The sequence below is a fragment of the Gossypium hirsutum genome, chromosome D07, assembly GCF_007990345.1.
Source record: "Gossypium hirsutum isolate 1008001.06 chromosome D07, Gossypium_hirsutum_v2.1, whole genome shotgun sequence".
In the NCBI taxonomy this organism is placed as follows: Eukaryota; Viridiplantae; Streptophyta; class Magnoliopsida; order Malvales; family Malvaceae; genus Gossypium; species Gossypium hirsutum.
Window position 1 is genome coordinate 15,978,444 of NC_053443.1, and position 13,084 is coordinate 15,991,527.

The 13,084-nt window shown below is 30.8% G+C and overlaps 1 long non-coding RNA gene across 3 annotated transcripts; it reads left to right on the plus strand.

Moving 5' to 3' along the window:
- Nucleotides 1–8,243: 8,243 nt before the first annotated feature.
- LOC107954141 (uncharacterized) lies at nucleotides 8,244–12,226 on the plus strand. Of its 3 annotated transcripts, XR_005916168.1 has the most exons (7): nucleotides 8,244–8,393; nucleotides 8,503–8,591; nucleotides 8,733–8,844; nucleotides 8,931–10,209; nucleotides 10,344–10,413; nucleotides 11,299–11,426; nucleotides 12,006–12,226. It is a non-coding gene; the product is annotated as an uncharacterized lncRNA (long non-coding RNA). The 3 variants fall into 3 exon arrangements; XR_001699434.2 differs by having other exon boundaries at nucleotides 8,254–8,591; XR_001699433.2 differs by having other exon boundaries at nucleotides 8,254–8,591; nucleotides 8,931–10,413.
- The last annotated feature ends 858 nt before the right edge of the window (nucleotides 12,227–13,084 follow it).

Below are 13,084 nucleotides of genomic sequence, written 5' to 3' on the forward strand. Positions count from 1 at the left end.
CTTACATGCAAAATGGAAAGCCAACCGAATACTCAAGCTCAATATCTATGGTGATTTTCGATGGAGAAAGAAATGAGGAAGAAGATGGGTTTATTTCCTTAAGTTATTTTTAACTTTATTTATCAAATTACTATTTTAACCTTTAAAATCTTTAATAATTTCATTAATACCTTGCCATGAATAGCCACTATCTTATTTAAATGGTTTATTTACCATTTAATTCCATTATACTTCCTTTCCATATTTTTTCCCTTTTAACTAATAGAACTCCACTTTTACACCTTTTACAATTTAGTCCTTTTTACTTAATTAACTAAGTAAACTTCAAAATTTCTTAATGAAATTTTAATACGACCTTACTATAATTCCATAGACATTCAATTAATAGTAAAATAATAATTTACTCATCGAATTTGTGGTCTCAAAACCACTATTTTGATATTGTGGAAAATGGGTTGTTACACGTATCATAGGACAACCTTATAGACTCATTTACCAAGACTCTAGTAGCTAGGATTTTTAAGAAAATTGTAGAGGGCATAAGAATGTGAAATATGACTATTGGATGTAGTCAAAGTCGCATCATACTTCACTAGGGCAAGTGGGAGACTATTGAATCTAATGCCCTAAGTGTAGTGTTTTCATCTATGTATACTTCTATTTTTTGAACAAATTGGTTTAATAAAATATCCATTGATTACGTTAATATTCTTTGTATATTATCCTCAACGATTTTTACACGCAAAGTAAAATGGAAGCAAATATTGGCTCATTGGTTATCTAACATTTAACTAATACTAAGCAATATTACGTGGTTGGATTGTAATACAGAAAGATGACTTGTATTAGTAAATAATCTAAACAAGTCCTTAATCTAATTGGAAATGAGCAAATTGATTGAAAGATTAATATGTTGTTTATCAAGTCCAATTTAGGAGATGCTTTCTTTTTAGCATCGTTTTAGCATCAAAGTGGATGACTCCTAGAAGTTAGAGACATATATATGACTAACTAGACTAACAGTACATTGGACATAGCCTAAGTAAAATTGATCCTAGATCTGTTTATGAATTTATTCACTTGTGACGTTCATACTGTGACATACCTTAATCCTGAATGGATGATGGACTATATATGCGTGACTTATATACTTTAATGTAAGTAAAAGTTTGAGTTCAAATTAATAAGGAGCCGAAAGCTAATGTGATGAGTATATGACTTCTGCAATATGTAACATCATTCCACAATAGTGCAATTCATAACCCAACTAAAATAGTAAATGATATCCTATCATCGACATTATATGATAGATGAAAAGTAAATGTGGCCATGGTTCATTTGTCTTAATGATAAATTACTTGATTACTATTTGATAGTAATTGACTTTTCATGAAGGAAAATGTAATGGTTACCATGAAATAAAATAGGATCATATTGGGAGAACAAATTTATTCTAAAGAAATTAAGGATATCCTATGAAAGTAACATACTTATGGTTATTGGAGGAACAATTATTAAGTAAATTTCGTAATCTTATATAATTAAGGAAAGGTTAGTCACAATATATCAAAAACATGAATTTATTTATTATAGCTTCAATAGCATGCATTACGCAAACCATGCATCTCCAAATCCTAAGATAAGACAAAAACATGTCTTTTGTCATGCCATCTCTTATGGTGCCTTATCTACTGATTTGATTGGAATCTTATTCAATAAAATGGGTTGGTGTTTCTAAGTGATTCCCTAAACATCATGGAAGAGATCATGTCCAAAAATCTTTGGTTTCTCATTTTGGACATTTTGTTATGTTGTGGAGTTTAATATGCTAGAGTAATTTTTTTTTGTCAAATGATCCAAAAATTGTTGGTTAAGATATTCTCATCCTTAAATTGATCAAAGCGTAAGAATATTATGACCATTTTGTTTCTTTACTTGAACCCTAAATTCTTTGACATTTTCAAAGGCCATTTTGTATCACTAAATAAAATAAATCTACTATCCTACATATTACCATGGATTGGTTTTGTACTTTTTATTTAATCTAATAGGTAAACTATATTGTTGGTTAGTTAATTATGTGTAAGTTTTTATTTTAGTTACTTAACTTCAAAAAATAATAATTGGATCACTCAACTATTTGAGATTATATTTTTTGTCACTCAATTGTTAAATGACTAATGGAAAGGTGACGTTGTTTTGAGTGGCATAACAACAAATGTAGCTAAACACTTATAGTTTATGTTAGTTTTGTTCTAATTCTAAAAAGTTTAGCCTTCAATCTTTACATAGTGTGTTTAATTTTATATTAATTTTAAAAAATAAAAAAATTACATAAAATTTATAAAAAAAGCAATAAATTATAATAGATTAAAAAATAGATAAAATTTTAAAAAAATTATATGGAAGAAAAAAACTCAAAGCGTTTAAAAGACAGTATAGTTTCCATTAAAATGATGTTCTCTTGCCAAACTCATTAATATACTGTACCCATGAAGTTGATAGCATCAAACCCCAGTTTGTCACCTTCACGACTAAAACCAGCCTCCACATTCAGCTTCAAAAGGCCAGAACTGGCTTACTCCACCTACTGTTCATCAAATCACATAGAAACCCAATACTTGGAAACTGACAATCTACTGCCAATTCATGTAAAAAGCTCCTGCACCATCTAAGAACTAAATGGAAATTGGGTTCGACATTGGCTTGATAGATGCTGTTTCTGATACTCCTAATTTTCCAACATTTTACAATAAATTCCTACAAAACATCCTTAATTTCCATCACCTAGATGTAAAATGGAATTTTATATATTAAATTAGGTTAATAAAATTCTATTTTTACTTGATGATCAAAGATTGTTCACCCATAAAATTTAGTAAGGTTCATACTTTTAAGGAAATAACTGATAAACTTTTATTTAGCCAGATTCTTTTGAGCGTACTGTATACATGTACCAATCTTTTTTTATTAGGTGTGATTGAATCACCTTAAGGCTTTGTCATTTTAATAAAATGTTAGATTTATTAAAATTATTTTTGGTCTACAAAAATCCAGGAAATGGTTTCAGGAGTTGGTTACGTACGAGGAAGGATTAACACCGTCATAACTCCCAAAATTGGTACCTAATTGATTACTTGATGTCTTAGTGTCTTAGTGTAGAGAATTGAAAATTCAAAGAAAATTTAAGATACAGACCCTTCTTGCATGATTGCAAACTAAATTGAATTTTATGAAAATAGTCTTCTTATTTCGAGTCAATTGAGAAAATGATCATATCCCGTAAGTTAGTACACAATATCTCGAATCCTCGAAAATAAGGATTCTCGTTATTTAATTATTACCTAAGTCTTATATATTTTGAATTTTAAAAGGATGCTCATTTATCTTGGTTCAAGGAAAAAGTCATACACCGTAAGTTAGGGCACTATTTCTCGAATCCCTAAACAAAGAACATTGTTTTGGTTAAAAAAATCATTTTTTATACATTGGGTAAAAATGAATATAACATTTAATGCAATATGTAATTAATTTATTCAAGTGTTGGTATAAAAATAAACATATATTTAAACATGTAACATAATATGAAAATGGCAGAAATAGTATATATAGAATAATTACGTGGTAGTTGGAATCATTTTTAGCCAGTCAATAATACTATTTAATAATGGAAATAATAGTAAAATAATAAGTGGAACATTTGTAATGACAAAAAATGGTAAAATAATAAAAAAAGTATGATAATGCTATGATCATGGTTGTGTAATATTAGTGATGACAAAATAAAATATAATGAGCAAAGATAATCATTTAACAATAACATCAACATTAAAAAAATAAAAAATAAAAACTAAATGAACTAAAATGAGATGATTATGAAACTTAAGGATAAAAATGCAAGTTATGTAAATTTAAGGATAAAATATAAATAAAGAATTAAAAATGTTAAAAAATAAATAAATAAATAAATAAAAAGATTAAATCGAAACCATAATAAAATTTTAGAGGATAAAATAATAAAAATAGTAAATAAAACGGAAAAATTAAATAAATGAGGAATTAAATTTAAATTTAAACAGAACTTAAAGCATAAATTGCGAAAAAAATAAGAAAAAGGGAAGTAAATGACTAAATTGAAAATATAACAAAATTTAGTGCCTAAATTACAAGAAAACAAAATATAAAGGATTAAATTAAAATGGAATATAGAAGTTTACGGACTCAGAGGGAAATTAATCCAACCCGTGTCATTCCCTTGGGTTAACAGTAGGTTAAAGGACCAAATCGCAAGAGAATCAAAATAATGGGGTAAAAATGAAATAAAATAAAAATATGCAAGACTAATTTAAAAACATGCTAAAAAATGGAAGGGCCAAAATGGCAAATAACCCATTCCTTCAAAAACATGCGGACCTAGAAGAGTTTGGGTTGGGTTGTCGAGCTATGCTTGAAACGATGTCATTTTGGGCGTCTGAAGCCAATCCCAAAACGACGTCGTTGGGGGGCTTAATAAGTAAAAAAATCCTTTACAAAATAATTTGTAACCTCTTTAAAAAAAATTGTCTTCTCTCTCAACCCCTCTCCTCTGTCCAGCCATGGGGTGTCGTTGGTCTGCCACGGCCACCGGTCATCGGCGACTGTCACCTCCAATGGCCGAAAATTTTCCAAAAAAAAGCCCCTTTTGTTCTTTTAAACATGTAAAACGCAGATCTAGGGTCCAAACCCCCTAAAAACAATCGAATCTTAGAAAAAAAAGATAAAACCCTTCGGTTTCTTTCTCGTCCGATGAGGCCCTTGACGAACTCTAAGGGATTCAGAGCCCTTTCGAATCGGGGAGGCCGCCCACGTCGGAGGTAAGACGAACCTCAGGTAAAAATCTAAACTTTTTGTTTTATTTTCTTTTTGAGAATAAATAAATAAATAAAATCCGAAATAATGGACTACCTTTATTTTAGAAATTTCGTTGTTTTCTCTTTTTTGTATTTGATTCCTTTCTTTTTTTTTATTTGATTCCTTGTAAAAAAATACATCTGGTTCTATGGCTTTTGTAATAGTCAATTTTGGCTGGCCCGATACAAATAAAACCAAATATTCAATAAATAAAAAGTCCATTTACAATTAAAGTCCATTTACATATCAAACCTAAAGCCCAACTCAACACCAAAACCCAAAACCCAAACCTAAACTATCAACCCAATTACCCTAGCCCAGATAGGCCCAAAATCAACCCATCTTTTAGCGAAACAGCAGCAACAGAAACCCTAGCCGTCGCTGCACCTCCAGCCATCAGCCACGCATGCCACCACGTCGACCTCCGTGCGACCTCCGTACATTCAAGGACGAACCATACAAAAATAGACAACGAAAAAGAAAAAAAAAACAAAAGAATATTTTGTAATATTCGGCTATATAAAGCCAAAAAACAGTGATGTAAAAGGGTCTTTTTACAGAAGATATGAAATACAAATTGAAAAAAAAAGATTGAATCAAAAAAGTTCTGAAAAACAAATACATTAAAAGGTAGTCTTTTTATTTTTTTTGGTGTTTATTTCTTTTCTTTTCTTTTTTTTTTCGGTTTCATTTTGGTAAAAAAACAGAAACAAAAAATAAAAGATAAAGAATGTACCTTTTTGAGAGGGAGGTGCCGATTCCGATGAAAATCAGCGTTTTTTTGAGTCGGGGAGTCGAAAAGCCCAAAAAAATAGGCTTTTTTTATTTTTTGGCCACCGCAGACGGCGGCGCCGTTGCTGACGACTGGCGACAGCCACGGTGGTCCGGCACTGGAGGCTTCGTCGGGTTCTGGAATACATGAGAAAAAAAAGAGTCTTTTGGTTTTTTTTTTTTGAAAACAGAGGAGAATGAAGCTTTTGTAAAAAAAATTTAGTTCTTATACACCTAAGAAACGACACCGTTTAGGGCTGGTTCCTATAGCCCTAAAACGACACCGTATAAGGCACAGGACCCGAATTTGACCCGCGCGGTGAGCCGATCCAGGTGGAGGATCCGCGCGTTTTCTATTAATGGTCTATTTGCGCATTAGGCCCTTCCTTTTTTTATCTGTTTCAATTTAGTCCTTTTCGCACTTTTCTTTTATTTTTTAGATTAGACCGTAAATTTTATCCGCTTTGCAATTAAGTCCCTGGCACGCTAATCCTCTGGGGAAGTGACGCGTGTCCAAGAAGTGGGTTTATTTCCCATTTAGCCCCTTTTCTTTGAGCATTTTTTTATTTTAGTCCTATTTCGATTTTAATCTTTAAATTTGTTACTAATTGCGCCTCAGATTTCATTCTAATTTTAATTTAGCCCTTTGATTATTTATTTTATTTTATTTTTTGTTTTTTATTGATTTATCTTTTTTTTCTTTAAGTTTTTATCTGCTATTTATCCTATTTACATCTAGGCTTTATTATTTATTTCATCAATTTATTTATTTTATCTTTTTACTTTATAACCCATAAAATTATTCTCATAAACACACGTTTTATTTTGTTATCACATTTATTATTATTATCATCATCATCATCATCATCATCATTATTATTATTATTAGGATAGCCCTAATTTCACTACACCAAAATAGGCTTTTAGCGGCATTTTTAGCGGCGTTTGGACAAAAAACGCCGCTAAAAATAGAGCATTAGCGGCGCTTTACGTAAAACGCCGCTAAAGATCAAGCATTAGCGGCATTTTTATTAAAGCGCCGCTAAAAATGAGCATTAGCGGCGTTTTTTGAAAAAACGCCACAAAAAAACCTAAGCACAACGGCATCGTTTTATACCTTTCGGGGCTTTAGCGGCGTTTTTAAAAAAAGCGCCGGTAATGCTCAGATCTTTAGCTGCGTTTTTGGAAAAGCGCCGCTAATGCTCGGGCTTTAGCGACGTTTTCCAAAAAGCGCCGCTAATGCTCAGATCTTTAGCGGCGTTTTTGAAAAAGCGCCGCAAAAACATTTTATCTGTCTATTTACTATTTAATTTGTTTATTTATATTAATTAAAATTTAATTTATTTTTAATTGAATATTTGTTAAAAATGGATAAATTTGAAATAATGACAATGTAGAAGTAATTTGAAATAAAAAAAACATAGAAAAATATTTGTTAAAAATGGAGAAATTATAATACTATTATTTAAAATAATTTTAAAATTTTTTGGGTACATGATTGATTAATTTTTAATTTATATATTAAATAATTTCAAATATAATTGTAGAAGATACGATAGTATTAATTTTAAAATATTTAATTTAATTATCATTATAGTTTAAGGTTTAATATATATGGTTTAGGGTATATATATGGTTAATTTAGGATTTAGGGTCGGTTTAAGAGTTGCAATTTTAAGGTTTATAGATTATGGAATTAGAGATTATGGATTAGAGATTCTGATTTAAGGGTTGTGATTTATGGTTTATGGGTTAGGGGTTAGAGGTTAAGAGTTAGAGATTTAAGGTTTATGGATTTGGTGTCAGGTTAGGGGTTAGGGTTTAGATTAATTAGTCTGTTTTAATTTATATATTAAATAATATTTAGGGGTTAGGGGTTAGGGATTTGGGGTTGGGTTAGGGTTTATGATTTAGATTAATTAGTGTTTTTTAATTTATATATTAAATAAGGTTCAGGGGTTATTGGTTAGGGGTTTGGGGTTAAGAGTTAGTGATTCAGGGTTTAGAGATTCGGAGTCGGGTTAGGGTTTAAGGTTTAGATTAATTAGTAATTTTTAATTTATATATTAAATAAGTTCTCATATAATTGTAAAAGTGATAATAATAAATTGCAAAGATTACTAATTTAAAATTGATATGCAATATACAATAATTGAATATAAAAAATTGTAAAATATGCGAGCTTTGGCGGCGTTTATAGCCAAAACGCCACTAATATGATTTAGAAATTTTCAAAACGGTGTCGTTTCATTACAAGAATTTAATTTATTAGTGGCGTTTCTTCTGTAAATGCCGAAAAAGGTAACATTAGCTGTGTTTATGACTAAAAAATATTTAATCTAAACCATTTGATATATTTAAATATTAGATTTAAAAAAACTAATAAATAAAAAAATATAACAAATTGATACGGATAGGTAACTAATAATTTTTAACAGACAAAATAAAAGATTTTATTCAAAATGAAATAATTTTTTGTAAGCAATAACGGCGTTTTTATTAAAAACGCCACAAAAAATTTACTTTAAAAAAAAATAGGCCATTTTATAAAATCCCCTCCCCCCAAAATCCCCAACTTTCCCGCCTAAAATCCCTAATTCCCCCCTTGAAACCCCCAACTTTACAAACATACCGTCCTTTAAAATTTTTAACTCCATGCCCATTGCTATCTTTTCTTCCTCAACCCCAATTCTTAAATGCCCAAAAATCTCTCTTCCTCCATGTTTCATACGGTTATTTTTTTTTTCTTTGTTCATCTTTTTTATTATTAAAATCCAACATTGTTTTGTCTGTTTGTCTTAACCTTTCTCTCTCTCTCTCTCTATATTTTTAATTGTTTAGAGTCCTCCGCCTGAGAATTCTGTATTTATTGAAAGATCCCTTCTAGGTTTCTCTGCTGGTGATTCTTCAATCTTCTATTTTGTTTTTAGGTACCCTCTCTTTATGTTCCATTTCTTTTTTTTATTGGATCTTTTAAAAAAAATTAAAGAAGATAGTTTGGGCTTTAGGGTTACTTTTGAATAATTATGGGTTGTTTTTAAGTTTATAACTTATTGTTTGATTGAAAGCAGAAATATGTGCAGTATGGAAGTTCATGAAGATATGTATACGGCAGTTGAATCAGTGGAGATATGTCTAGTGAGCCCTCCAATGGACGGGACAGGGAAGAGATTGTGGGAAAAGGTGAAGTATCAGCTGGTAGAGTACCACTCATTGCCTAATCTTATTTGCAATCTATTCATTTACATTTGGGACTTTGGTACTTTTAGGTGCTATCTACAAAAGCGTGTTCTTAATGTTTCAAGAGGTCCTGCTGTCCCGGCATTGCGTGCACAAACTAACAAACTGACAAACGGGAATATTCATTTACATTTGAGAGGCAAGTTTCTTTCTTTCCATTCCAATTTACATATCCGTTTGTAGCAATTAGCATCTATTGCCATTTCTTTATTAGAAGAATTAATTAATATGTCTTAGTAGAATCTTGATTTTGTAACAGTATTAACACTATCTGGCTAACTGATTAATTTTCCTATTCATGATATTTCTAGCTTATAGTTAAGTGCCTATATTATGTAGCATTTGTGATTGAATTGTGATATTCAAAGGCAAATAGATAGACTTTGTAATTCTGATATAATAAAATCGATAAAGAAACATAAGGTCACATGGAAAAGATAGAAAATCTGTAACTATTTTATTTTATTTTGCAACATCACAAAAGAATTGTTGCCTCAGAAGTTAAGTAATAGTTATAGACAAACATCCATCTAAACCCTTTAAGAGCAACTAGTTATAGGGCTGATGATAACAAAAAGGTCTCAGATAAAAATGATACTACACTTGAGATGGCATATAGATTGAATGTTGGTGGCCAACAACTTTCGCAAAAGGATGATGGTGGCTTGTCCAAAAATGTCCAGAATTTGGTCTGATGACTTTGATTACATGACAAGTAATAGCTATTTCACTCTCAACACCTCTATATCAATAAACTATATAGTAAGTCCGAGATACACTGCACCGACAATGGTTTACAACTCTTTTCGGTCAATGGGGCCTAATCGTAGTTACAACTTACAACGAGCATTATAACTTGACATGGAAATTGCCTGTGGAATTAGGATTCAAGTACATGGAAGGCTTCATTTTTTGTGAATCACAGGATCCCGTTACTTGCCAAGTGGCAGGCAGTTTGACGTCTTTATAAATAGTCTGACGGCTGAACCATATGCTGACGCGATATGTTGGACTAAGCATGGAAAAGTTTTGATTTATAAGGATTATGTTGTGATCGTATCAAAGAAGGGAAAAGAGAATAAGCAGAACATAACCATACATCTGCACCCTTTACTTGCAGTTTATTATGATGCACTAAATGGCATTGAAGTGTTCAAAATGAACATTCTGATGGCAATTTGGGTGGAACCAACCATGAATCACTGGCGGCTCCACCTTCACCACTGCCCAATAACACCCGTTTACAATGGGAGTAAAGGCTCAAGATATGTATTGGTGCTGCACTTGGACTACATTATTTGCATAGAGGTCCCAATCACACCATCATTTTTGTTCTTTTTTTTTTTACAATATGTTAGAATCTCTTCTCTTCCTTTTTTTTCTTTAAAAAAATCAATATATTTTCATGTTTCAAAAGAAATGTGATAGCTTCCTTTCTCCAGGAAAATGGAAACCTTCTAGTCAAAAAGAAATGTCAAATTCTTTAGGATTGATCTACAGAACAGTTCTCAGGTCAGCCTTATATCCTGGATTCCAAAAGTGTTAACGTGGATATTCTTTCTTGATGTTATAAATATATATGTTATTCAATAATTTTTTAAAGGACCTGGATTTATGGTAAATCTTTCCCTTTCCACTAATTTCTTCTACTTTAATTGTTACTACGAGTGTTGTATGCATATGCTGTTTTTTTTCGTCTTTCTTTAATAGTTAGACTGATAATTGTTACTATGAGTGTTATATCACCTTTGATACCCTTCTATATCATGAAGTTTGTTATCTGACAAAAGAGATGAGAATTTGGGAGTCGAGTTAGAATTTAATTTATTAATGAAATCTTCAGTGCTCAATTTAGGGATTTATTGATGTTTTGCTTGTATGATTTTATGAATCTTGTGCACACAAGTTTCTTATCTGAACATAAAAGATGAGGATTTGGGAGTCGAGTAATAATTTCATTTATCAAAGAAATATCAATTGAGCATGTGACAATTTATAATTGTTGTAATATTTATCATTCAGCAGATATTTCCTTTATTTTGTTTGATTTTTATATACTTTCCAATTATTTTCCCTTGGTTTAAGACTTTAATTGGCGGCATGAATCTGTTGGCATTATACTTAAGCTTAAGTTAATAATGGTATTTATCAAAGAAATGATTATTGGGATATAAAGCTGGAATGACCCATATAGTGAGGGAGGTTGAAAAGCCTGGTTCAAGTAATTTTTTCTCTTCTGACCCATCATCTGTAAATTTTGGAACACTAGATGGTCTGTTGCTTATCTGCTGCTATATGAAATAAACCCATGTGCCTTTTATGTGCTTTCTTGCATTGTTTACTTTCCTCCATGGTTAGGTGGATACCATAATGTATTTATATGTTCTTTTCTTCCAGAACTTCACAATAAGGAGACATGTGAAGCAGTTACTATCATTGAGACACCACCGATGTATTTTGGCTTCTTTTCATCTTTCAATGGCTGGAATTGCTACTTGTTATTATTTGACCCTCTCTTCTACAAGGTAAACTTCTTTTCTTCTCAAATTTACTTAATTTCGAAACCTGATATTTGGGTCTACTATTTGGTTTCTGAGAAAATTAGAATGCTCCAATATTGAGCTTTATTTTGAGTTTGGATATGCTTTATTTTGGGTCCGAATCTAAATTGTTACTCGTATGTCAAGAGGGGCTGAGGTTAGTTTTTACCATGCTCTGGATATGCTTGATTTGCAATATGATTTATTAGTATACATTCGAATCCGATTCATTCTAGATCCGATTAAAGGCTATTCTGCATTGAATATACTCAACTGATGAATGGTCTGAATTTATTTCGATGCCCTTATCTTCATTTTAGCCTCAATGTGAGTAACCATTGATGGAACTGAACTTCTTTTTAAAATGTGAAGGTCTACTGCTGCTGCCAATAAATTGGAGCAAGCTGGTTTCCAGAATATAGCTAGTGAACTAGCTTCTTCCATGTTTTTATTAATTCTTGGTTTTGTTGATTTCATTTTTAAATTAGTGGTGTTTTTTGAGATCTAGGTTAAATTATTAAGTTCTAAATTGTTTAACAATAAGTTCTTTGTTTTCTTAAGCAGGGATGATGAAGATGATTCTGTTGCCAAGATGAAGGCAGCTGAGGAAGCCTTGGAAGCAAAACAAAAAGTAACAAATAGCTTGTCTGATACCTGTTCTTTTTTTTTTATCATGTTTTATAATTTTGTGACAAATTATTCTTGGTACTCTAAAGATATTTATGCAAAATTACCCTATGATTCTATTGTATTTATACTACATGGCTGCTCCATGTATTTCTTAACTAGTTTGATAAATTTTATGTGTGGTGTTTAATTTTTCGCTATTGTCTATGTAACTTGCAGCAAAAACCTACATTTGAGCTATCTTTCCATTATTTTAGTTTTGATTCTAAATTTTTATTTTTACTTTAATATTACGACAACTTGAGTTCTAACTTTTGGATTTTAATTGCGTTATTAATTTATTATTTTAAATTCTAAAACTAAATTCATTAATTTTTATATTTAGTTTTAAAGTTAAAATTTTCATAGAAAATTTAATTTAAATAATATTTTTATTTATCCTTAAAAAGTATACTTAAAGTTTAAATTTAAAAAATAAAACATAATATACTATTTATCATAAAAATAAATATTATTTGATTAAAATAATTTTTTTAAAGATTATATTTTTAGCGGCGTTTGTGATAAAGGCGCCACTAAAGGTCTTGGTCTTTAGCGGCGTTTGTGGGGAAAGCGTCGTCGTTAAAGCTCTTGGTCTTTAGCGGCGTTTGGGGGGAAAGCGCCGCTAAAGGTTATGGTCTTTAGCGGCGTTTGTGGGAAAAGTGCCGCTAAATGTCTTGATCTTTAGCGGCGTTTTTTCTAAAGTTAGTGACACGTTCTTTAGCGGCGTTTTTTCCGGCGCTTCTCAAAGCGCCGCTAAAGGCCTAAAAAAGCGCCGCTAAAAGCCTGTTTTGGTGTAGTGTTTCATCCTTTTTTTTTCTTTTAATGTTTCATGAATTATTTTCGTTAAATATTTGCTTGTGTATTATTTATTAATTTCTTTATCTTTTTGAATTTAGTATTTATGTGTTATTTTATTATTGATATTATTATTTTTAATTGTTAACAATAGCATTAAAATGATGTATGCTATATTA